The sequence below is a fragment of the Mirounga angustirostris genome, unplaced genomic scaffold, assembly GCF_029215605.1.
Source record: "Mirounga angustirostris isolate CCGP_5_RB_7025 unplaced genomic scaffold, mMirAng1.0.hap1 SCAF_1, whole genome shotgun sequence".
NCBI lineage: Eukaryota > Metazoa > Chordata > Mammalia > Carnivora > Phocidae > Mirounga > Mirounga angustirostris.
The window spans coordinates 29,718,405-29,744,265 of NW_026991709.1; the positions used below are offsets into that span (position 1 = coordinate 29,718,405).

Genomic DNA, 25,861 nt, shown 5'->3' on the forward strand with positions numbered 1-25,861 from the left:
TACCCAGATAAGGCAAATGTTTGTAAACCCCCAGACAATGACTTGTCAAGTTTTTCCTCCATGCTGTTCATCCACCCAAAAATCTCTTTCAGTCCTCACTTCTGTCCATAACTTAGGACAATACACTTCCTTTTTCAGGAAACTTTTCTTGCAGAGGTCTTCTGGAATCTTCCTGTCATATATCTTTGTAAGCTGGCAACATCTGTGTTTGTCGTTTATATCTATTAGCGTGTCACTCTCTCAAGAGTGAATGATGTACCTGGTTTCTCTCTTGAGCCCAGCAGCAAACGGACTATGTAGGACACATAGTCACAGAACACAGGCTAACAGTTATATCATAGTGGAGGCAGCCAGACCACATTTCCAGTCCTAGATTCATCCCTTTTTGGCTTTTACTTGGATGTGATATCTGACCTCTCGAAGGCTTAGTTTCTCCGTCTGTAAAACCAGCATAATCCTGTCTTCATTGTAGGATTCCTAGTCAATTGAAAATAATAGGTGTAAAACACATCCTATAATGACAGGCATGTAGCAGAGACTCCATAATTGATAGCCATTGATATTACTATGATTAGAATGAATGAATGCGTTCACCAATGTTAGTCATAGATGTTTCAGGGTTACTTAGTGTCTTTCAGACTTCCTACTGATGTGTCTTTTAAGGCACGAATATCTCTTTTTGGTTTTTAATCATTTGGATTCTCCTTATTACGTCGGTTACTGAGATCAGCATGGTGTGAACTATGTCTCTGGGTAGATCCCCTTTTTAGTCTCAACTGAGCAACTGTTCTTATTCTACTCTTCTGAACAACAATTGGAAGATAAAAATGACCGTTTTCAACATCCATGATTCTGATTAAGCAGATTTATTTTGTCCTGTGGACTCTAGCTTCTACTCTCCCTGTTGCCCCCTATATCACACTTGAAAAAACATCGTGTTTTCCTTTATGCTCTTTTCTAAGAATAAGGTTTTTGAGGAACATGTCATCTTCTAATTCCAACTATATTCTACCTCTCCGACGAAATACATCTTTTCAATGAAAATCCTCAACTGGGTGAGTATGTGATATGATGATAGCGTGATCAGCACTGATTCTGCTATACTTTTCTTATTCCTCTCTTCCCTCAATTCTTTGCTTACCTTTCTGTTCAGACTTGAATTAGTGGGTCCTTGGGTAGATGATAATAAGAGAAAGTATGGAAACACTGCACGATCTCTAGAAGTTTGCCTACTCTTCCTCTATCTGAAGGATCTTTTATTAAGCTGTGCTGAACAGTTGGGAAATTTGGAGAAGATGCAGTTAGTTAATAAATTGTCTTATTTCTCCACTAGAGAGGAAAACGGGGTATTTAAGCCATATCATCAGACATTCTGCGCATCACCTCTTTTATGAATGAGATTTTCCTCACTAACTTTCACTGATAGTGCTGCTGAATATATTAATAGATTTTAACCTACCATACCTTTTCCATGTTAAGTAACTCAAAACTTCTGTTTGCTGCTTGTTCAGAACCTTTCAAATGCTTCTCATAATTTTTTCATGAGGACAAAGTTGTGCTTTAAAAAAATAATAATTATTATTCTTGTCCATTACTGAGAAATGCCTGTTGAATGATAAATTGTATCACTGATGGGATAATTCCAATCTGGGAATTCAAACTAATTATTTACCCATATCTTTTTAATTTGCCTTTTAGTTGTCAATTGTTTATCAGATATGATGGTATAAAAATGTTTTGATGTGCTTGGCATCAATTGCTCAGCACTCAAATATGTTCACTGTAGATCAACTTGAGCTTTTGAACACAGCTAGTATATCCCTGAGAGACAGTATTAATCATTTTTTTTCCACATGACATAATATATGTTATCACAAGACAGTAAATGCTCAGGGTCTACACTACTAATTATTGTGTCTTAAGCTATTTATTTATTTATTTATTTATTTATTTATTATATTCAATTAGCCAGCATATAGTACATCATTGGTTTTTGGATGTAGTGTTCAACGATTCATTAGCAATGTCTTTTTAAACTTAAGTTTACCCCTATGATATGGACATTTTTAAATCCAGGTTATAAACAAATAGTCCTATTTTTAAAAGTATTTTTAAGATGTAGATATGATAAGAGTGTACTACCATCTGAATATTATAATATCCTTATATTTCCAAATTCTCACATTTTTTACACAGAAAAACCTGTTTTAACTTTGTATTTATAAAGCACCTTAAATGCTTCTAAGAACCAAAGAAAAAACATATATACTAATAAATGAAGAGCATCCTATTTGCCATGGACCGTTGCACTCCTCTTATGCATATTTGATGACAGTAATTTACTACCTCTCTCTTAACCTCCAATGACCCTGTGGTAGCATGGAATAATTTTAACAAGGAAGACAATCACAGGTTCATCAAAAGAATATTGCCCTCATATTTTTATTCAAATCGTATCTATGTGGCCTACATGTCTGTCCATTAGAGAGCAAGAAGTTAATGGCTCAGATTTTGAATGCATGTTAATCTTCTCAAGCTCTGTGACACCGTGACCTTTTTGAGTGTACCAAAATGGAACCTTCCCGTTCTGGAACTAGTAACCCATCCCCCAAGCATACAGAGGTGGGAACATACCAGATTTAGGTTTCATAGTTCACATTTCTCTAGCACGAGTTGTTGTTTTTAGTTTGAGTTCTAAGTATGCCAAATTGACAGTAAATTACTGAACAGTGAACAAAGTGGAAAATTGATAACCTCTATGTATCTTCACAACACAAATATACCTATTTAATGGATCTTTTTTCTCACTTGTTATTTTTAAAAAATGCACTGTTGGCAGTATGGTATTTTCTCTTTTACTCAGAGACAATACTTGCCTTACAACTTCTTTTATATTTACTCAGTAAAAAGGGTCATATATAGGGTGACCATATAATTTATTGTCTGAATTGAGGGATATTGAGAAAGAAAGAGGAGCAGGTCTGCTAGAGTCAGGGTCATGGTGTAAGTCATGATCATCCAGGCAGGCTGAGATACCTCCTGATCTTTTCCTTGCAAAATTCAACCATCTGAAGCCAAAATGGACTTGAAATTACCCAAATGGGTAAAGGTGGCTCCATTCTGTACTACTACTTACTTGTCCTCTTTGTTCTAATGAGCTTTTGATTCCTTAAGCTATCTAAGAGTGGTGCATGAAAAAATTTCATATGATTTCTGATGTATTATTAAATGTTCAATTCATGTAATTTGACATACTTAAAAAATAAATTGCTTTTCCATTTTTGTAGAATTGTAATTTAATCCCAATAGAAATAGTATATTAATATGTGAAATGATTCATTACTAACTCCAAAATAAAATATGTGTGTGCGTAGTCATTGGCATACAATAGCCACAGAATCATGGAAGTTGTCATAAACATGACATGGTAGCTCAAAAATTCTAGGACTCTTGGATTCCAGTTTCATGGCATCAGATTTAATAAAGGTATCCATCGCAATAATCTGCAATATAATTAGAGCACAAAATGTTCCCATATCCCCTGCTTCTGGAGATTACAAAGCAAAGGAAACTTGAATTTGCATTTGAATTTTTCATGTATTGAAAGTTAAAAGGCCCCGCCTCCTAATATCATTACATTGGCGTTAGGATCTCAACATACGAATACTGGGGGGATGCAACCATTCAGTCCATAATCCTCACTCTTTTCTTTTCAATTGTAGTATAAGTGACATAAAACACTTTATTACTTTCAGGTATAATATGTAATAATTTGACACTTTGGGTATACTGCAAAATAATCACCACAATGAGTCTAGTCACCATCTGTCACCATAAAAAGTTATAAAAACATTTTTTTCCTTGCAATAACTTTCAAGATCCACTATTCCTACAACTTTCAAACATGCACTACAATCCAGTGACTTTAGTTACCACGCTGTACACCACATCCTTGGGACCAATTCATTTTACACTGGAATTCTGTACCACCCGAAACCCCACTTTGTTCTTCATATTCATGAGTTTTGTTTGTTCATTTGTTTTATTTTTTAAATCCCAAGTATAAGTGAGATCATACGGTATTTATCTTTCTCTGACTTATTTCGCTTAGCATAATTCCCTTAAGGTCCATTCATGTGTCACAAATGGCAACATTTCCTTTTTATGGCTAAGTAGTATTCCACTGTATGTGTATAACACACTTTCTTTATCCATTTATCCATCAATGGAACTTAGGTCGTTTCCATATTTGACTATTGTAAATAATGCTGCAATGAAGAGTGGTATGTTTCCTTTAGCCCTTGGAATCTCCTAGATGTAAGCCCCATTGGTTTTGAGAGAAAGAACACAAGCAGGGGGAGTGGGAGAGGGAGAAGCAGGCTTCCCACGGAGCAGGGAGCCTGATGTAGGGCTCGATCCCAGGACCCTGGGATCAAGACCTGAGCCAAAGGCAGATGCTTAATGACTGAGCCACCCAGGCGCCCCAGCCCCATTGGTTTTCAAAGCTAGACATTTTAGGGGATCATCTCTCCAGAGCTGGTCCTAAGGGTTAGGGTGCCTGCTATAAGGCACAAAACATTTGCTCCTTAGGGAGGAGCTCCTATTTTGAAATCCCTTCTGACTGTGTTCCACCATGCCAAAAGTGGGATTCTGGGTGAGAAAATGTCTATCTCTGCTACCTGTCTTCATGTAGCCCTTTTATTCATTGCTGTGAGGAGCTATTCAGTTACTTTTCAGATATCTTTCAGAGGGGATTGCTCCACATATAGCTGTATATTCAGTGTGTTCATAGGAGGAGGTGAGCTCAGGCTCTTCCTATGCCACCTTCTTGGACCACCCCCAACATCCACTTTTAATGAAAAAAAAAAAAAAAAACCAGTCATTTTTGTTATTGTTTGTTCCTGGTAAATAAATAATGAGAAATGTATTTTCATTGGCCATATACTGGCGACTTATGTTGTGGTGGCCCTTATGGTCTCACCAACTTGGTCGTCAAATGTAATCATGCAAGAGAGTTTGCTACAATCTCAGAACATCCAGTAGAATGAATGGCTGTGTCAACTTCTGTAGTATGGTAGACACCTCACTATAGGTTTGTATCTACCACCTGCTCCTATGCCATTACCAACTGAGGGAGAAAATTTCATTGCCATCTACACTCGTCACTGAGTTCTCTGTCATTGTGAGCACACACTTAGGGAGAAATCGGAGTTTCTTCACAAGGGTATATAGGTTCTATTGTCCATGAAATTTCTACTGAAATACAGAAATGGCAGTAAATTGCTTGCATTAGGGGGTCCTGAGGATTGTACCTTGTCCTGTAGGGTGGATTCTATGTTAAGGTCAGCACAAGAGAACTTTGACACTAGGAGACACAGCAGGGAGTTGGGTACTAAGGGACTTTCCAAAGGAATGAGGTAAAAAGCTTTCACATACAGTTTTCTCAGGAATCTTCCTAATCATGTATGCAGGGAATGCCTATTATTTGCACAGAAGTGTAATAAACAGGGGGTTTCTAAAATTAGACTCACTTGGGCTCCAATGAGAACACAGGCAGAGAAGCGGCATGAAACACTGCGCAGAGTCCTTATACCCCTGGTAGCTCACCCAGTTCCAAGTACCTGCTGCCTGGGCCAGGGGACTACTCTGGCCTGTTGTTCCTTAGGCTGGAATCATGCCTAGAATCTCTGCTTTCTGTTTTTCCATTGCTCAAAACACCATCTTGAGAAATCCCCATGTCAGCCTGATCAGAAGTAGAAATTTACTAAAGAATGTAGGTCAGTTTTAAAAATCCATATCTTCTTCACTGAGGATAATTCTTTTTTTTTAAAGATTTTATTTATTTATCTGAGACAGAGAGAATGAGAGAGACAGAGAGCACATGAGAGGGGGGAGGGTCAGAGGGAGAAGCAGACTCCCCGCCGAGCAGGGAGCCCGATGCGGGACTCGATCCCGGGACTCCAGGATCATGACCTGAGCCGAAGGCAGTCGCTTAACCAACTGAGCCACCCAGGCGCCCAAGGATAATTCTATATTTTAAAAAAATGTAAGACAGGAAACAAACTAACACAAGTGGTTCTGTTTGTAACATGCTCTTCTAGTCATTAATGTTTACAAAATACATCTTCGCAGTGTTCCAAATATCACTGCAACCTAGGAAAGGAAGGAAAGGAAGGAAGAGAGAAAGAAAAGAAGGAAGGTAGACAGAAAAGGAGAGAGGGAGGGAGTATGAAGGTGAAAAAGGGAGAGAAGGGGAAGGAGAAGGCAAAAAGAACAGTGAAGAAAACTGCATGACTTCAGTACACTGATCGCATAAAACAACAGCCCAACTGTTCAGACAGCTTTCAAAATATGTTATCGTGCCACACTGAGATTCCTCAGCGGGAAGGAAGTCACAGAGGCACAAAAACTCAACTACCTTAAAATAAATTTATTAAACCATTTTTATCTTTATCCATAGGAAAGGAAAAATCCAAATCAGCTACCTTTAGGAAAATATATTAATCTAATTTGTTTTAACACCAACACAGCGGGGAAAGCCAAAATAAAACTGTGGCCAGAAAATAAACGAACCCCACAGTGGGGAAAGAAGGGAGACAAAAAAAAAGACAAAAGCAGTCCTATCATTAAAAAGAAGAAGAAGAAACAAAGTAGAGGTAACCTGGAAAATAACTGTAATTTTTCTAGTTCATGAAAATTGCATGATTGTGCTTTTAGGAGAAAATATTTATTCAGCATGTTGGTTTACTTACACACATTCTATTCTGTGATGGTGATTGTGAGCTCGTATTCATAAATTCCCTTTAATAAGCCATTCTTTTCATTCCATTTCATGTCTTGCCAGTGCTACACTTATCTTATTTTGGAAATGTATGCATCTTGGTGTAATATCTCAGTTATCATTATAAAAGTATCTCAACATAGTGTTTTCTTCACATAGCAATTGAAACTGTAGATTCAGGGTTGTACTTAGTGCTGACATTGAAAACTTCTGGGGGTGGTGGTGGGGGAGAAAGGGTCTGTTATAGACCAAGAAGGAAATATTATATGTGAGCATTTTAGGCTGTATTAATTCTGTATCAAAAATTATTGGCATATATATATATATTAAAGACATTTGGCCTGTAGGAGTACCTGCATAATACTAAACTACTAGAACTTCTTTTTTTTTTTTTTCATAAAGTCTAAACTGGTCCCATTAATTGACAACTGTGTTTTTATTTTCTCCAATTTTCTTATGTTTCATTTTCAGGAATAGAAAATAGTCCATATTGCTGTTCTTGAATACAGTGTTTATATTTCTTAAGGAGAAATTCTGGTGGTATTTTTGTTATTCCACCTATTGGATCACTGGTAAAGAACCAGGATCATTAAAAAAAATCTATTAGATATATTATAAATTATTTTATGATCAGCCTTCACTCTGCAATGATTCTGAATCGTTTTCTCTTTGATTTGTCACCTGTTATCTAATTGACTTAACAGTGTTTCATGATATATGAACCCCTAGCGTTCGATGTTCTACTGAATGATGTAAATATATGCCAGAATTGATGGGATAAATCTGCAACTAAATAAGTTGTCATCATCTCATAAAGAACTAGTCTCTGTGGTTAGCAAGAATTCACAGTGGTTCTACGTAATGCTGTTATAATGTTTAGATAATTTCAATGTCAATACTTCAGTAGCTTGATGTAGACATAAATTCTTGCATATGGGATGGTCTGTGTCTTAGTTGATGCAGGCTGTTAAAACAAAGAACCATGACTGGATTGCTCATAAACAACAGAAACTTATTTCACACAGTTTTGGAGGCTGGATATTTGAGATCAGGATGCCAGCATGGTCAAGTTCTAGTGAGGGCTGTCTTCCAAGATACAGACTGCTGACTCTCTTGTATCCTCACATGGCAAAAGCACAGAGAGGAAGCAAGCCCTCTCCTGGCTCTTGTAAGGGCACTAATCCCATTCATGAGGGCTCCACCCTCATGACCTTGTCTTGTCCTAATTACCTCCAATAGTCCCACCACCTAAAATCATCACATTGGGGATTAGGATTTCAACGAATCTGGGGGGAACCCAAACAATCCAGAACAGCCTACCTAATGATGGACTATTGTTTAGATTTTTCCTGCATGATAGGTACCCGTCTGTAATTTCTAGCCTCATAAATTAAACATGATCATTATCATATACTCAAAACAGTTTCAAGATGGGTATATAGGCTATACGGCCACAATCTTTCATCCAAAACCCTTGCAGACAAGTGTTTTCAAGTTCAGAAGTTTCCAGAGTCTGGGACTCTAATGGTATACATATACTAGATGTGATATAACACCCATATGGGGTTCTATATGAGCACCTGATAATCAAAGATGGTAATATCCAGCAAAACAATGGATGTTTACAGTCAAGGAAATATGGCATTTTGAACTTGATTTTGAGTCATTTTCTGATTAGAATTGATAGACAATATATTCTTAAAATAAGACATAGTGATCTTTAAAGGTTTATTTTATGTAGTCACCATCAGTTGTAAGAACATTATTTTATATACCATTGAAAAAGAAATGGTCCTTCAACTCTCCTGTTACCTAATGCTTGTTTTTTAAAGAAGCCTTTTGTTTTTGAAGTTTTAGCTTTACAGAGCCCCCTGTTTCTTAGACATTAAAATTATTTTTGTACATTTAGTGACAGAGCTCTTGGACACTGTAGATATGGCTTCTAAATTATGTATTTTGTTCCTGCTTATGTAAAAGAAGGAATATAAGCAAAATAAATGGTTTGAGGCATTTCCCCCCAAAAGATGGATGTTTATAAAGTATTAAATATAATGACTTTATGTAACTTCCTTTCAGTTGAGGTCACACCTTAATGCTGAATTAGTTTGGGTCAGTCTAGTATTTGTTATAAAGTGAATTACATGGAAAATTATGTCCGTTTTCAGAGATGTTTGGATTTGGGAAATATGGATTATGAATTGTGGGTATTCACAGGCTCTGGTGGATATGCATGGAAAAGGGGGTTGCTTATTGTATACTTGTGATTTAGCAACAGGTTAAGAAAATTTACCTTCACTATATCATATAATCGTCAAAGCAAATACTCAAAGACGTGTATGAATAATTATATCTGAATAAGTTATTTCAAAAGTGGAGCCTCTACCCCAACCCCTGGAAACCAAGTTCTAGCCCTAAATCCTTTCTGTCTGCCATTACAGCTACTCCATGCTTCCGAGAACATTCTCACTTGGTTGTATTCCTTTTATATTTATTAGGGTACCCAGAACCACATTAAGATTCCAATAAATACTCAGTAAATATCAACTATTTATTAACCAGCTATAGCCATTGGGTAGTTCTGGGCTTTTATGGAATTATGTTTATTCCAGTCCAGTTTTATTTAGACCCACAGGGTCAGTAAGCCAAACTTTAAACAACAAAGTTCTTGGTGACTTAATTTAAGTATCACTTTTTACAAACTGTTAATGCAGCTGTAACGTGTATAAAATGGAGAGAATAAGCATATAAAAGAAACTATAAAAGTCCAGATATGTTTAAGTGAATTTATACATAAACTTAATGGGATATATGGACAGTAATGAATGACATATATATCTAGAGCTCTTTAAAATGAAATAATTATTAAAAACATGAAAAATAAGGAAAGAACATTAACCCTCTAAAGGATTTCAAGAGGCACATGACTTTGAAAGTAAAATCAACTTATTGATTTATGACTCAAGTATTTTTAGTAATTTTTACTTAGAATTTTATATTAATTTCCACTTTTCACCCATTTACTAAGCTTTTTCAGAGCTCCCTCTACTGTTCAAATGTGAACATACCTATTGAAATTTACTGAGGAAGGCAATCTGGCTTAGAAACATGCATCCTGCTGAAGATAACATTTATAATTTGAACAGGAATAATATCTTCAGTCAAAAATGTGAATTATACTCTGTGCCCATTGAAAGTCATCTATCTAATTTTATAGCCCTGCTCCTCAAAAAATAAAAATCTATTTGTTGTAAAATACATGGATTTATAAATATGCTCATTTCAAAAATTTACCCCTGTCCCCAGTCTATCAGTAAATATCTTATTTTCTTGTTCAATTTGTATGACAAAACTCCTTGTAAAGAATATAATGAGAAACATCCTAAAGTTTACATAGTGGAAAATAAGACTTAAAATATCTGCTTCATAACTCCAGAAGGTGAGCAATATATCATGTTTGCATAAATGATGTGAAATTAGTAAGGTCTTTTCATCTTTAGAATATTTGAAGACTCACAGTTCTTGAGTGAGTTAAATAAATGTTAAATATTATCCAGGTTTATGAAAAAGAAACCCAGAAATACTAATACAGCATTAAATCCACAAAAGAAAATGTTATCAAAGGCAAATTTTCATGTTCTTAATCAAATTAGATGTTATGAGACAGAGTTTTCCTTATCAGAATTAATATAGTGAGTAGGAATGTTTCCTATTATTGGGGTAATGTATAAATTTCAGATTGCTCCTTACTTAAAACTATAGAATTTTCTAGGATATGATTAAATCATAAACACTAAAATTTGAAGTCATAAAATATCTTTTCAATAAAATACCAATAGTAGCTATGGGACTTGGAGATTTTTTGTACCAAGATACTGAGAAACAAAATGGTAATTAATTCCCTGAGATACAATCATCGAGGTGCAAAGCCCCAATTAAGATAATGGTAGAGTTTATTAATTCAATAATTCAAAAGACAAAGTACAATAAGGTAAAACTTAACAGTTAAGAATATACATTAGGTACATATTTTTCTGATGAATTCATATTTAACATTACATAATTAATTGCTCAGGAAGTACCAGGAAATTTTAAGTGAAATTATATCAGTTTATAGACAGAATAAGTAATTTATAGCTGCTATCTCTATTTTAGGAACAGGAAAAATAATAATTTTTTTTCACATTTCAGAAGACTAATATTCTTTAAATCAGCAGTGAATGTCATTTATATATTCTTAAGATTTTTGAAAGCCCGGAGATATAGTTCTATCCTGCAAAATACAGTCATAGAAATGTTATAGACCTTAAGAAGTGATATCGTAGACTCTGGGTATTTAATCAACATGTTTTAAGCAAAAGAAAATGGTAGAAGTTGGGGTGTGTGAACACCTATTTATTTAGCAAATGCTCGTGTGCCAAATACTGCCTTAAACACTTTATATACATACAAGTAGAAACTTACTGAAACCTCCTAACAGGTAAGTACTATCATTAGCCTCCTTTTATAGGTAAGAATACTAAAACATAGAGAATTAAAAAAAAAAAAACCCTCATAAATAGAAGTTAGGGAAGCTGATATTTAAACCTGGGCATGTAGCTTCAGAATTTATGCCTTCAAGCACATTATTGTGCTCACATCTTTTTAATTCTACCTGGGAAAAGGTAGATTTTTTATTAAATCAAGAGGCTGGAATTGGATCAGTGTGAACTCTGGGGTTTGATCCTGGTGCTAACCAGAGGAAGATAAGAAATGCACTATTTTTCATCCCCCCCACCCCGTTTTAGTTAAAATTCCATATGCTTGAACAACGTGCTTAAACAATACATAGGAAGGTTAGTCTGGTGTCTAAAATGCGCATGGGTGTTCTCACCGACCACCTATTGGTATCCTTACGTAAATTCTTAGTGTCCTCAAAAAGTGCAAAATTTTGTGGGGTACATAGGAAGACAAAATTTTGTGTATTAATAGATACACACATTTCAGCAGAAAGACTCCATAACTTTCTCTGAATCACAGATTGATATATGATCCAAAATGGTTAAGAATCACAAAAAGCAAATTCTTGCTCTTTAAGGGGAGATTGCAAAGAGCATCTTCATCCACTTACTTGATTCCGTAACTTTTGTCTGCTTATTCTCAGGGCACACCAAAGTGTGTTAGTCTTTGAACACAATATATATACCATTTTAGAATTCAAAATCCTAGCTGCTTTCCCAGGTCTTTTACCACCGACTACCTTACCCTCCTTTTGTCCTTTTGCTCTTTTGGATCCCAGTCTCTTTATTTGAGCAATAGGATTCCAAAAGCCTCATGGTTTGGTGGTCCTAGTGGGGGATGAGGGGTTGGGTGTTTGTTTTAAATATTAAAGTAATTTATTTAGTTTAGCACCTGATGTTGCCTGGGGTGGGGGGAGAACGGAAAGGAGAAGTATTAACTGTTCCTTTTGTGTAGTTCAAAGGCTATGGCTTGGAAATCAAACAAATCTGGATTAAGATCTTCCTTCTTTTGTGTATCAACTATGTGATTTGGGTAATTTGCCTAATATCTTTAAGACTCAGTTCTTCTACCAACTGGGTATGATAATAGCTACTTATGCAGGTGATGTTGACAAATAACTTAATTATCTATCTAGACATGCCCTTTTGAAGTTCTACCAAGCATCATCAAACACATCACTTGAGAGTCAGCTGATGTCCTAGGGAATTGTAACTTTGTTTGATTTAATATTGATTAGAGCCAGACTGTAAAGTTAGATGTTAACTTTTAGAAGATAGATAAGTAACACATGATTTCTGTCCACTGGAAAAGATAACCCCAAAGGTTACATTTTTATTGCCCTATAGGCCGTTTACCAACTTTGTATCTAATACTGCAACATTATTCCTGGGATTTTTTTTTTTTCCCCTACTGACTTTATGTTCGTCTGAATGGACTTTGTCATCTTGCTACTTCCCTGATTAATTCATTAATATATATAGATATATACTACAGGAGCTCATCATATATATTTTTTCAAGAGTCATATTTTAAACTGTATATACTTGGATGCAAGTAGCTAAGTAAGTGAAATTATTTGGTTACTTCATTCCCTGGGCACTTTTTGAAATAATTCCCTGGACACATGGAGATACTCTTGCTCTCTTCACATATAAAATGCCCTTTATAAGCTTTTCCTCATCCTCCTTGGCCTAGTTTTAAATGTTTTCTCCTTCAAGAAGTCTTAATTCCACAAATCAGAAGTGACTGGTCTCTGTGTTCCCACAGCATTTTCTTTGTCATTGAAATTAATCATGGTTATTTGTGTATATGTCTTCACTCCCCTGATGAACTAGGGTATATTTGAGAGCAGAGATTGTATCTTATTCATCATTTAACACACACCATTCCCTACACTATGCTTTGTCGTAGCAAGTATAGAACAATAACTATTTGTTTATTAGAGTTAGGCATGAAAAGCAATGAAATGAGTCAATTAAACTTATTAAAGTAACAAAATTATTCATATTGGGGGGATGACATGATAAAATAAGATAATTTATCACCAGTAAAATAGAGTAAAAAAGCACAAAGGTTCATTTGCTCTACAATTACATAGATTTATACAGCTCTAATTACTGATAGATAATAAGAAAAAGAACATAGAAAGTAAACTCATTCTGGAGATTATTCTCTTTATATACAATACGACTTCCTATTCCATAAAAACTCCATGATGTTAGCAAGAGTCTGTTTTTATTACCTAAAAGAGCATTCCCTTTATAGTTTCAAGTTATAGAATAAGAGGAAGAAATCATTTTAATATTGATTACTCATTGACAAACTTATCATTACTGACAGTGTAATAAGTGGTAAATCACGTCCTTTATGCGTACTGTTTTTTGCTGTCTGTCAACTTAAAACATACCCACCTTCCTAGCATGGAAAAACATTGTGAATATGAGCTGTGTTAAATCTCCTTGAGCTCTGAGGAGGAATGAATTATATGGACCTGTGTAATAGAATTTGCCTTCTCAAACTTTAATGAATATACAGATCTCCAGGAGATCTTGTTACCATGCAGATTCGAATTTAGTATGTCTAGAGTGGCACCGGGAGAGTCTGCGTTTCTCATAAGGTTCCAAGTACTGCAGTGCTGCTAACTCAAGGCCCTACTTTGAGGGGCAGAGGATTTGAGAACCCACTTAAAACCGAACTTCCTCTAGGATGTTAGTTTTCTTCTAATTCATCTTTCAAAATTAGTCCTTAGTCTATAAACTTGATAGGGGTAGAAAAATATAATTTTATCTCTTGCTCAGCGAAAATGGGAGGAAAAAGAAAACTAATCTTACACAAAATAGGATTAGAAACCTTGAAAAATTCAATATTTTGATATTGATCCAACTTTAATAATTTCCATTTTTCTCCTTTCCGTACATCTTTAATATGCAGTGCAGTACAGGGCATTTAAAAATGGAAAATTCTTAGAGCTAAACCCCATATTTGCTTTTCTCCTAATTCTTTAAAATAGTTATTTATATTATTATTATTTCCAGTTAGTAAACATTCCTTTATTTTTAACACTCAACATGATGTTATGAGTTCCATAATAATACTAAAGCAACTATGTATTTTCATGATACCCTGTAATCACCATGGTAATTATGTTATTTTTTTTTTTAATTTTCAGATTGGACAGCAGGGAATTATAATATGATATTTTACTTGTCATAATCAGATATCTTTGCCTTTTTGGAGGAAAAAGAAGGATAGGAGACAAGAAGTTTGAGAGCAATCTTTCCTCCCCCTTTGGAACAAGAAATATAAGTTGTTCTCTATAGGCAGATGATTCACTTTTATCTTTGTTTTAAAAGGTTAAAAAATATTTATGGTCATGTCTATAACTCCCTTGTCCCACCCAAATGTTGCTATGCTAGAGGCAGTTCTTTTAAAATCCATATTTTAACATGGAAAATATCAATCATGTAATAATTTCTATAATTAAGCCACTCAGTAAACAAAACAAAACAAAACAAAACAATAACCAAAAAAAAAAAAACCCAACAACTAAGAAAATTAACTTAGTTGAGTTTTTAGAGTTGGAGTGTGTGTGTACATGTATCTGTGTGTGTGTGTGTGTGTGTGTTTATAGAAAGATTTTAAATAGCTGCTTCTCATTTTACCTAGAATATGCTAGTTTTTGTTTTTGTTTTGTTTTGTTTTTTGACTGAGATGTTTTCAAATCCTTACTGCAAGAAGTGGAAGAATTTAGAATGCATTAAATTAAATTTTAAATGATTAGAATTTCAACATAGAATGTACGTAAAACATTTTTAGGTATATCTGACCAGAATTTTACCACTTAAGAATATGCCGTATGTGTGCTAACCATGCATTCTTAATTCATGTATGGGTTATGTTTGACTGGAGGAATTATTATATTTGAAAAGTACTTGTCATGACAAGCACCATGCTACACATTCACTCCCTTTTGAATTACTAAGTAAATAATAACATGCAAATAATATGCAATAGCATGCATTAGCATCATGTACTGATGTGAACTCTTCTCAAAAGATAAGAGCTGCAACAGCATCAGCCTGGCTCACAACATGTACTCCTTTACATGGAAGATGGATTTATAGACAATATAATACTCTCACTACTGGCAATTCTCAAATGCAAGTCTTGAGACTGTGACCCCATATAATCTTTAAATCCAATCAGTTTGTTCTGCTTTAATCTAATTTTCTAGCTCTGCAAAGCATTCCATTTTGTCAGTGGACCACATATCACTGGTGTACTGTTGGTATAATCACAAATCAGGAAGACTATATTTTACCGAGGTCTTAAAAGCTTTCAAAAGCAGGTTGAGGATATGAGCTTATTGTTAAGTCTCATTTTAGGAAAGAGTATTTGTAACCCTTTATTTTTTATGTATTTTCTCTTATTTTTGTGGTTTATCTAAATCACTTTCAAATGTATTCATTCATTAGTTTCATATTTATTAATTAGTTGCTATATACCACGAACTCTGCTAAATAGTATTTACATAACAAGGAGTAAGATGGGCACCAGACCATACTGTAAGTTGGCTCACAGTCTAGGAGGGCTTAGAGACAAGGAAGTAAGCAAATACACGAGGGTGCCCTATAAAGCAGGAACTTATAACTGCAGGAAGCTACTGGACCACCTAGGATACTTGGAGGGAGGTGGATTTGTAAGAGGCTTTCCAGAGAGAGAGGTTTCTAAGCAGTAAGTTGAAAAGAATATTAGGGGTTAGCTAAGGGAGGAAATGGCAAGTGGGGCAGAGGTTATTTCAAGCAGAGGAAGCAGCATGTGCAGAGCAAGGTAGGGTCTGGGGAGAGGGAGAGGATACTGGTGAGATAGTAGGCAGGAAGTAGATTTATCCTAAGAGCAACTGGGAACCATTAAAAGAGGCTTTAAATGGGGAACATACATGGTCAGGTTTGAGTTTTAGATAGAATACTCTGGCTGTGGGATGGAGGATGATGTGCACAGAAGCTTATAATGGCAGTGGAGGGGATCCAGGGACGAGACCAGAGGAATAATCCAGAGGGTCAAAAAGACCAACCCCAGAGTAGAGTTGAAATTTCCTAAGCTGTTTGTTTTCCAGATTATTTCCTCTTTTCTCTAAATGAATTTTTTTTCCTCTCAGCAAGACCCTCTCCCTTCATTTTGCTTGGTTTTCTGATATCGTTCCCCTTTAAAGGAACTCCAATATTTCCTCCTTCATATGCTCATGTGTGCACGTATGTGCACACACACACAATACTAGGGCTTGAAAAATCACACTTACCAATATGACTTTGTCACATTAAACTACTGACTCGAATTCTGCCTTTGGGTTTTAATATCCATGTGTCAAATGATGGCATGAAATCCTTTTCAAATAGTTGTAGCATCAGCAAGATACTCACCTCAGGTCTAAGGATTAGCCTGGGAGTGAGACAGACTTTGTTTTTTCACTGATTTTATCTTGGTCCGCAGTGGTATCTAGAATAATCAATTATATGACATTATTTCTATTTGATTTGGTCACAAGTAATAACTTAGATAAAATATCCAGATGGGTCTGTAAGTTAGAATATTTAAAATATTTGAGAGATTAGAGATCAAAGCCCCAAATTAGATTTCAGAATAGTTCATATGATCTCCAACAAGGCACTCTACCTTTTATCTGTAAAAGGAGTTAGAAAGAAGAGTCAGTTTTATAGAGTAAAAACAGGAAACACTGAGTCTCTGTCAACTGTCCCATAAGGCAGAAAGTTTGCAAGCAGGGGGAGACTACCTGATTGATCTTCAGGTGAATTTGGTAGTCATTGGTTAGCTGCAAAGGGACAAGCAAGCAATTTGGGGGCATTTCAAAAGAGAAAGAATTGGTCAATATTCAATTTCCTGGAACAAGTGGGGATCACCAGGGTGCTGGTTTGTGGTCAGATGGTCCTTAATGAGGGAGGGGGCTGTCTTGACAAAAAGATTCTCACAGAAATGTGATCAAGCAATTTGTTCTCAGTTTGTTAGGAAATCTTTTATTTGTTAGGCCTGATCCAACTCATGAGTGTCCCTGGTGTGTTGCTCATCATGTTGAATCGACCAAATATCCCTTCTTTAATTTTCTTATGATTAAATATTAGTATCATTTTTATGAATGGATACTTTTAAATTTTTCATTGATTAGTCATTGCAACTTTTTTCTATTATCCATTTCTTTCCTCTGTTATCGTTGAAATGGTTTTATCAAAGTGTGAGGATGGGAGGAAATTAAGATATGAATAATTCCTACATCCTTTCCTTTGGAATTTAGGCAACAGTAGATTATGCTGCTCATATTCCTATCTATTTTAATGCCCAAAAAGAAGTTACAGAACCTACTTCTGAATATAAATTCCCAGTTAGAAATTCTTTAGATCATATTATACAGAAAACTAGAGTAATCTTTCTTTTCTCTTTGAAATTCCATAACAAATCTTTGATAATTATTCTGTAAGAATAATTAACAGTAGGGGTGCCTGGCTGTCTCAGTTGGAAGAGCATGAGATTCTTGATCTCATTGTAGCGAGTTCAAGCCCCATGTTGGGTGTAGAGATTACTAAATATAATTAAATAAGCAAACCAAAAAAACTTAAAAATAATAAACAATAAATCAGAAATTGGAATTTTTCGTATGTGTGGGACAATTACAAACCTTGTAAATCTGCAGTAATTGTCCTTGGAAGGAAGGAGAGTAGGAGGGAGGAAAGGAGGAGGATGTGTGGGGGAGAAGGAAATTAAACATGACTTCTTTTTATCCATCCCAGGAAGATGGAAAACAATCTGTTGCTATTCTTTCTTTCTTTCTTTCTTTCTTTCTTTCTTTCTTTCTTTCTTTCTTTCTTTCTTTCTTTCTTTCTTTCTTTCTTTCTTCGTTCTTTCGTTCTTTCTTTCTCTTTCTTTCTTTCTTTCTTTCTTCTTTCTTTCTCTTTCTTTCTCTTTCTTTCTTTCTTTCTTTCTTTCTTTCTTTCTTTCTTTCCTTCCCTCCTTCTTTCTTTCTTTCTTCTTTCTTTCTTTCTTTCTTTCTTTCTTTCTTTCTCTCTCTTTTTCTTTCTTTCTTTCTTCTTTCTTTCTTTCTTTCTTTCTTTTCTTTCTTTCTTTCTTTCAGCACTATTTGATTTATTTTTTCTTTTTTCAAATTTTTATTTAAATTCCAGTTAGTTAAGATAAAGTGTAATATTAGTTTCATATGTACAATTTGGTGATTCAACACGTAAATACAACAGTCAGTGGTCATGACAAGTGCCTTCCTTAATACCCATCACCTATTTAACCCATCCCCCCACCCACCTCCTTTCCAGTAATCCTCAGTTTGTTCTCTGTTGTTAAGAATCTGTTTCTTGGTTTGCCTCTCTCTCTTTTTTCCCCTATGTTCATCTGTTTTGTTTATTAAGTTCCACATATGAGTGAAATCATATGGTATTTGTCTTCCTCTGACTGACTTATTTCACTAATTAGCATAATAGTCTCTAGCTCCAACCACATCATTGCAAATGGCACGATTTCATTCTTTTTTATGGTTGAGTATTATTCCACTATATATATAGTGGAATTATATATATATATATATATATATATATATATATATATATATATGCCACATCTTCTTTATCCATTCATCATCGGATGAAAGATCTAAATGTGAGACAGGAAACCATCAAAATCCTGGAGGAGAACACAGGCAATAACCTGTTTGACATCAGCTGTACAACTTCTTACTAGATATGTCTTCTGAGGCAAGGTAAACAAGAGCAAAAATAAACTACTGGAACTTCATCAAAATAAAAAGCTTCTGCACAGTAAAGGAAACAGTCAACAAAACTGAAAGGCAACCTACTGAATGGGAGAAGATACTTGCAAATGGCATATCTGATAAAGGGTTAGTATTCGGAATATATAGAGAATTTATAAAACTCAACACTCAAAACACAAGTAACCCAATTAAGAAATGGACTGAAGACATGAAGAGACATTTTTCCAAAGAATACAACCAGATGGCTAACAGACACATGAAAAGATGCTCAACATCACTGATCATCAAGGAAATGCAAATCAAAACTACAACGAGATATCATCTCACAACTGTCAGAATGGCTAAAATTAACAACACAGGAAACAACAGGTGTTGATTAGGATACAAAGAAAGGGGAACCATCTTATACTGTTGGTGGGAATGCAAACTGGTACAGCCACTCTGGAAAACATGGAGGTTCCTAAAATGTTAAAATTAGAAATATCCTATGACCCAGCAATTGCAGCACTAGGTATTTACCCAAAGGACACCAAAAAAAATGATTCAAAGGGATGCATGCGTCCTGATGTTTATAGCAGCATTATCAACAACAGCCAAATTATCCCAAATGTTGCTGTTCCTTCTAACAAAACATTGGTTTAATTCTCTTCTGAATGGATTATCTTTTAGAAGCTTCATCCATAATCAGAGTAGAATATAATTAGTAAACAAATTTCATGTGTATTATATATCTATATATAGTACTACCACATGGTAACTCTTTTTAACCTAAAAATATATTCCTCAACTTTTAAGAAATAACTTAGTAATTTTAGAAAAGATTACCAGAAGAAAACCTTCTATCAGTAAATAGGAGATTTCCTTTTTCTTTCCCTTCAACCTCCATACCCATCTTCACTAAATTGGGAGACATAAGAATTTTATGGAAATTCATAAGAATTTCATTTATGTGAGCCAGGAGATTACATGGCTTCACATTGGAAACCAACAAATTCTGCTGATATAAGAAAAATTCTCAAAATTCAGCTTTTTTGCTTTTTTTCCTTCTTCCTTTTTTTTTTTTTCTTGTACTTTCAGTATTGTCTCCATCTAAGCAGGAACCCTCCAAATCAGAGCCAAGCATATTATTGCCTTTAATTAACACTATTGAGTTGTTAGCATATCCAAAAGCACTTTATACATGCTTCAGCCACACCTGAAATCAGCAATGCCACATAATAATCACTTTTGTACTTAATCAAATTAGAAGCAATTTATCACTTACAGGGGTACTGGAAAACACATCTGGATTGAGGGTTTCAATTTCTGAAGTATGCTACTTAGATGTTGGAAGTAAAAAGAAAAAAAACAAAATAAAACAAAAACTAGTACTTGTTTAGAAAACCTCCAGCCTTGTCATAATCCATTTATTTTTTTCTCAAAAGAAAGGATTACTGTCACTTATTATTATCTGAAGATTCATTGAGTCATAGTTGATCAGATATGATAAACAAGCCCTCTTTATTAAGATGCTTCCAAATCCAACAAAGAATAGGTCTTTTGTCTAACATCATCCAATCCCTCCACATTTATTTTAGATTCCTTTTTTCCCCTGCTTTCCATAGATTTCATCTGTTGTATCCTCTTTTGCCTACACTTTGAACTTTCCCTCTTGAAAAGCTAATATATTGTAGAATATTAAGAGCCAAAACTAGAGCAAGACTCTAAATCCTGACTCTTTCAATCACCAGTTTGGGATCTTCGACAAGTTCATCTTTCTGTGCCCCCAGTTTCCTTGTCTTACATGCAAAACAGTAGTAACTATTTTATAGGATTGTCATGAGTATTAAATAAGTCCATATGGGTGAACATATGGAAGAATTCCCAGCACGCAGGACACATTTGAACATTAGTTGTTTTTGTTACTTTTTATTATTACTGAATCCTTCCCATTAGCATTCAAATCTATTCTGTATTATATATCATCAAATTAAGCTACAGCTTTTTATTACTTTCCTGTGTGTCTATTCGTCTTCCCAACCAAGCCCCCATCAAAGTGGTCTACATAGTCTGGCTTCATTTCTCACCTCCCATTTTCTGTTCCTCTTCTCCTGCTAATCCCAATGCCATTCGGCTTGAATTGCTTTTGTTAAGGTCATGTGTAACCTCTTTGTTGTAATGGTCAACATGGGCTGTTTAATCATCATCTTTTGTGACCTCTTAGCTGTTTTTATGCAGTTGATGTTCCATCTTTCTTGGACCCCACAGTGCCTCATTCTTGCCTCTCCTCTGCCTCCTTCTGCCTCTCCCTGGCCTCCCTTCTAACACCATCCACTTACCTTAGCAATCTTATGGCTCTCATCACTTCCGAGATCAGCCATCTACAGCTGATTCCCCATTTCCTCTTCTTCATAGCTTCAGACCACCATATTCAACAGACTACCCGGCATCTGCAACTAGATGTTAAAGAAATTTTTCACACGTAATATTTAAGCCCAACCTACTGATCTTTCCTCCTAAACCTGCAATTTCTCCAGCCTTCTTTGTTTTAATAAATAGCACCTCTGTACACAAAGTGGCTGGAATAAATGTCATATTCCTGTGACACCTCCGCCTACCCCCAGCCCTCATATAATATCCATCATTGTAGGCTGGCCTTTTCCCTACAAAACATCTCTTAAAACCCATCCAAGTCTCTCTATCATCATTCTTCTCACCTTGCTCTAATCCTGTTACTTTTTCCTAGGCATGTAATTGCTTTCTTTCCTCTCCCTGATTCTCCTACTGACTCTCTTTGATCCTTCCTCCACAACTGCCAGAAAAATCTTTTAAAAATAGAAGTGGAATCTTATTACTTTCCTGGGCAAACCTCTTCCATTGGCTTCTTACAGCAACCATAACAGATGAAAGATAACATCTTTACCATGGAACATTTTTGTCCCCAGTCAAAATGTTTTTTCTGTATTCTAACTATCTAAGCCCATCCTGCTCTTCTGTGTCAAATGACTTTTTCAAAGTTTGAAGCTATGTTTATTTATGCTTTTATTTTTAAATTATTTTTTTCTTAAACTGTATGTACCATGAAGGCAGAGAATATTTTATTCTTTACTATGCCTGTAGTATTAAGTTCAGTAAATTTCTTGAATAAATTATCGAAAGGAGCTTCCACAAATATTTCCACAGAAAATCCTAACAAGCATGCCATACTGCAAATATTACCTGAGCAAGAATGGAATTTTATTTGAATTATTTGGAAGGTTTTTTTTTTAAGATTTTTTATTTATTTATTTGAAACAGAGAGAGAGAGAGTGAGAGAGAGAGCACAAGCAGGGGGAATGGCAGGCAGAGGGAGAGGAAGGAGCAGGCTCTCTGCTGAGCAGGGAGCCCGATGCAGGGCTCAATCCCAGGATGCTGGGATCATGACCCGAGCTGAAGGCAGCTGCTTAGCTGACTGAGCCACCCAGGCACCCTTGGAAGTTCTTTACTTAAACTTTTGGTTCATGTGTTTGAAGGGAAATTTTCTGTCTAGTTTGTCTACCTGTTAAGACCAGATGGAGGTCAGCTGGATCCGTGTGTTTGAACTTCGGAGGCTGATTAAATAGGGCATAAATTTTTATTGCTCCTTCCAAGAAAAGGTATGATTTTGGTTAAGTTACAAAAAATGGAGTCTCTTTTTTAAATACAGAAAATAAACATAATGCCACCTATCTTAATTGGCTAGTATGAAGATGAAATTACATGTAGAAGATGAAATCACATGTCAATAGGCACTCAAAAACAAACCCTATTTCCTTTCTCAGTCAGGGCCTGCTCTCAAGCATTAGATACCTTGCTTTAGCCTTCATCCTTGGGCTCTCTGCCTACAGCCATCAATAGAGGCCCCCAACACAAGTAGAAGAGTAACTAACCAGACTGGCTTGTATCTGCTTAGTTCTTTCTGTGCTTTGTTCCTGCATTAGGACATTAATAGGAGACCTCTCTTTGGGGCTAGTGTTATATCATTTTTATCATCTGCTTTTTAATTTCAATCTTATCATCCAAATCATCACTCAGATTGTTATATTGTTAACTTTATCAATGGTTGTTTACAGTAGCCTGATTGCTGTTCCTTTATGTGTATATGTATGTATGTATGTATATAAGTATGTATGTATTTTGGTCTTATTTTATTTTAATCTCTTCATTTATTTTATTTTTTCCTACTTGTTCTTGTAGCTTACTATCTGATTATACCATTTAATTGATCTGCTAAGCTTCATTAGCTAAAGTAATATACTTTATTTTACTTGGCAAATATAAGTGATAAGGACGTGACATGCAGGAACTCAGCAATAAAGAACCATTTGGGAGAACAATTTAATTACCTTTTCCCTCCTGTTGGCCTAATGACCACCTTTCTAGCACTCAAGAATGTGCTCATCTTAAAAATGGAAGCCCTTTACTTGATAATACCACAATATTATATTTTTTAAAGTATATATTTTTATGTGTGTATTTACTTATTAAAATACAAAAAAAAAAAAAAAAAACAAGAGGTGGATGGAAAGGCAGAAGGAAAGAATTTCCAGCAGACTCCATGCTGAGCATGGAGACAGATGCAGTGCTTGATCCCATGACCCTGAGATCATGATCCAAGCTAAAATCAAGAGTTGAACGCTCAACCAACTGAGCCACCCAGGCACCCCATGATCTTATGTTTTAAACTTAGGCCCACATTTGAAAAAAACATAACCTTCTTTATTTTTTTTTATTATGTTATGTTAATCACCATATATTACATCATTAGTTTTTGATGTAGTGTTCCATGATTCATTGTTTGCATATAACACTCAGTGCTCCATGAAGAACGTGCCCTCTTTAATACCCATCACCAGGCTAACCCACTCCCCTTCCCTCTAGAACCCTCAGTTTGTTTTTCAGAGTCCTTAGTCTCTCATGGTTCATCTCGCCCTCCAATTTCCCCTCCTTCATTCTTCCCCTCCTGCTATCTTCTTCTTCTTCTTTTTTTTTTTTTTAACATATAATGTATTATTTGCTTCAGAGGTACAGATCTGTGATTCAACAGTCTTGCACACTTCACAGAGCTCACCATAGCACATACCCTCCCCAATGTCTATCACCCAGCCACCCCATCCCTCCCACCGCCCACCACTCCAGCAACCCTCAGTCTGATTAAGAATTCCTCATATCAGTGAGGTCATATGATACATGTCTTTCTCTGATTGACCTATTTTGCTCAGCATAATACCCTCCCAGTTCCATCCACGTCATTGCAAATGGCAAGATTTCATTCCTTTTGATGGCCGCATAATATTCCATTGTATATATATATACCACATCTTCTTTATCCATTCATCTGTTGATGGACATCTTGGCTCTTTCCACAGTTTGGCTATTGTGGACATTGCTGCTATAAACATTGGGGTGCATGTACCAAAAATGAACTATTGGGACCTCATCAAGATAAAAAGCTTTTGCACAGCAAAAGAAACAGTCAACAAAACCAAAAGACAACTGACAGAATGGGAGAAGATATTTGCAAATGACATATCAGATAAAGGGCTAGTATCCAAAATCTATAAAGAACTTATCAAACTCAACACCCAAAAACAAATGATCCAATCAAGAAATGGGCAGAAGACATGAACAGACATTTTTCCAAAGAAGACATCCAAATGGCCAACAGACACATGAAAAAGTCCTCAGCATTGCTCAGCATCAGGGAAATCCAAATCAAAACCTCAATGAGATATCACCTCACACCAGTCAGAATGGCTAAAATTAACAAGTCAGGAAATGACAGATGTTGGCAGAGATGCAGAGAAAGGGGAACCCTCTTACACTGTTGGTGGGAATGCAAGCTGGTGCAGCCATTCTGGAAAACAGTGTGGAGGTTCTTCAAAAAGTTGAAAATAGAGTTACCACACGACCCAGCAATTGCACTACTGGGTATTTACCCCAAAGATACAAATGTAGGGAACATAACCTTTAACAACAACTACCTTTGCTCTCTGAGGCTGTAAGTTTGTTCTATTCCTCCTAGCTGTCATTAAGAATCATTAGGGCTAGACAGCATTAAACCTTTACTAAACACCTGCAATGTTGTTGGTTGATGAGAGTATAACAAAAATAAGAAGTGACCCTTAGCCACAGCCATGCCCCCAGATGCTTAAAAGTTCTAAAAGGTAAAACATGGGAGTCCTTGAGCTAATTTTAAGATTTCTACAAGTTGAATAGATAAAGCATCAGTCTTTTCTCAGGTCTAGAATAGTATCAGCTACAGAACAGTAATTCTGCTTATCTACTGCAAAAAAAGTGGTCATTTTGTTAGTAAGTATCGTTGGTTACACAAAACTTTCAAAATACATAGTTCATAAGAAAAATAACAAATGTACTTGAAGTAGCAATGTTTAGGGTCATTGACCTTGAGGTACTCACAAGTTCTAGTAATTGAGAACATAGTATAAATTCATAAAACATCAAGAAAACCTTATGTAAGGAAATATAGATTTGATTGCTAATTTGCATAGTATAGATTTGTATTTAAGCAAAAAGAAAATGTGATAGGCTGGGCTTAGCTAAGAGGATCTCACTTGGGATACATTTTTTTTTAAGTGTAAGAATTGGTTTGGTGGAAATTAAAAAGGGAGAATGAATATACATTGTGAATGTGCAAAATGGATGCCCAAAAAGTAAAAGGGGAAGCTTCTGGGAAGTACAAGAATTATGAAGTGGAGAATTAGCTATGGGGAGTAATGGAGAGGAAACAATATTAATTGGGCAGGATAAAATCAGCTAACCCATTGTTTTAAATGTTA

The 25,861-nt window shown here is 35.5% G+C and overlaps 1 long non-coding RNA gene across 1 annotated transcript; it reads right to left on the bottom strand.

The window, feature by feature from the left end:
* Positions 1–234: 234 nt before the first annotated feature.
* On the bottom strand, positions 235–21,847 carry LOC123863291 (uncharacterized). The gene is made up of 5 exons (XR_006795520.2): positions 21,761–21,847; positions 21,383–21,499; positions 20,329–20,379; positions 16,699–16,774; positions 235–477 (listed from the first exon to the last, which is right to left on the bottom strand). It is a non-coding gene; the product is annotated as an uncharacterized LOC123863291 (long non-coding RNA).
* Positions 21,848–25,861: the final 4,014 nt, after the last annotated feature.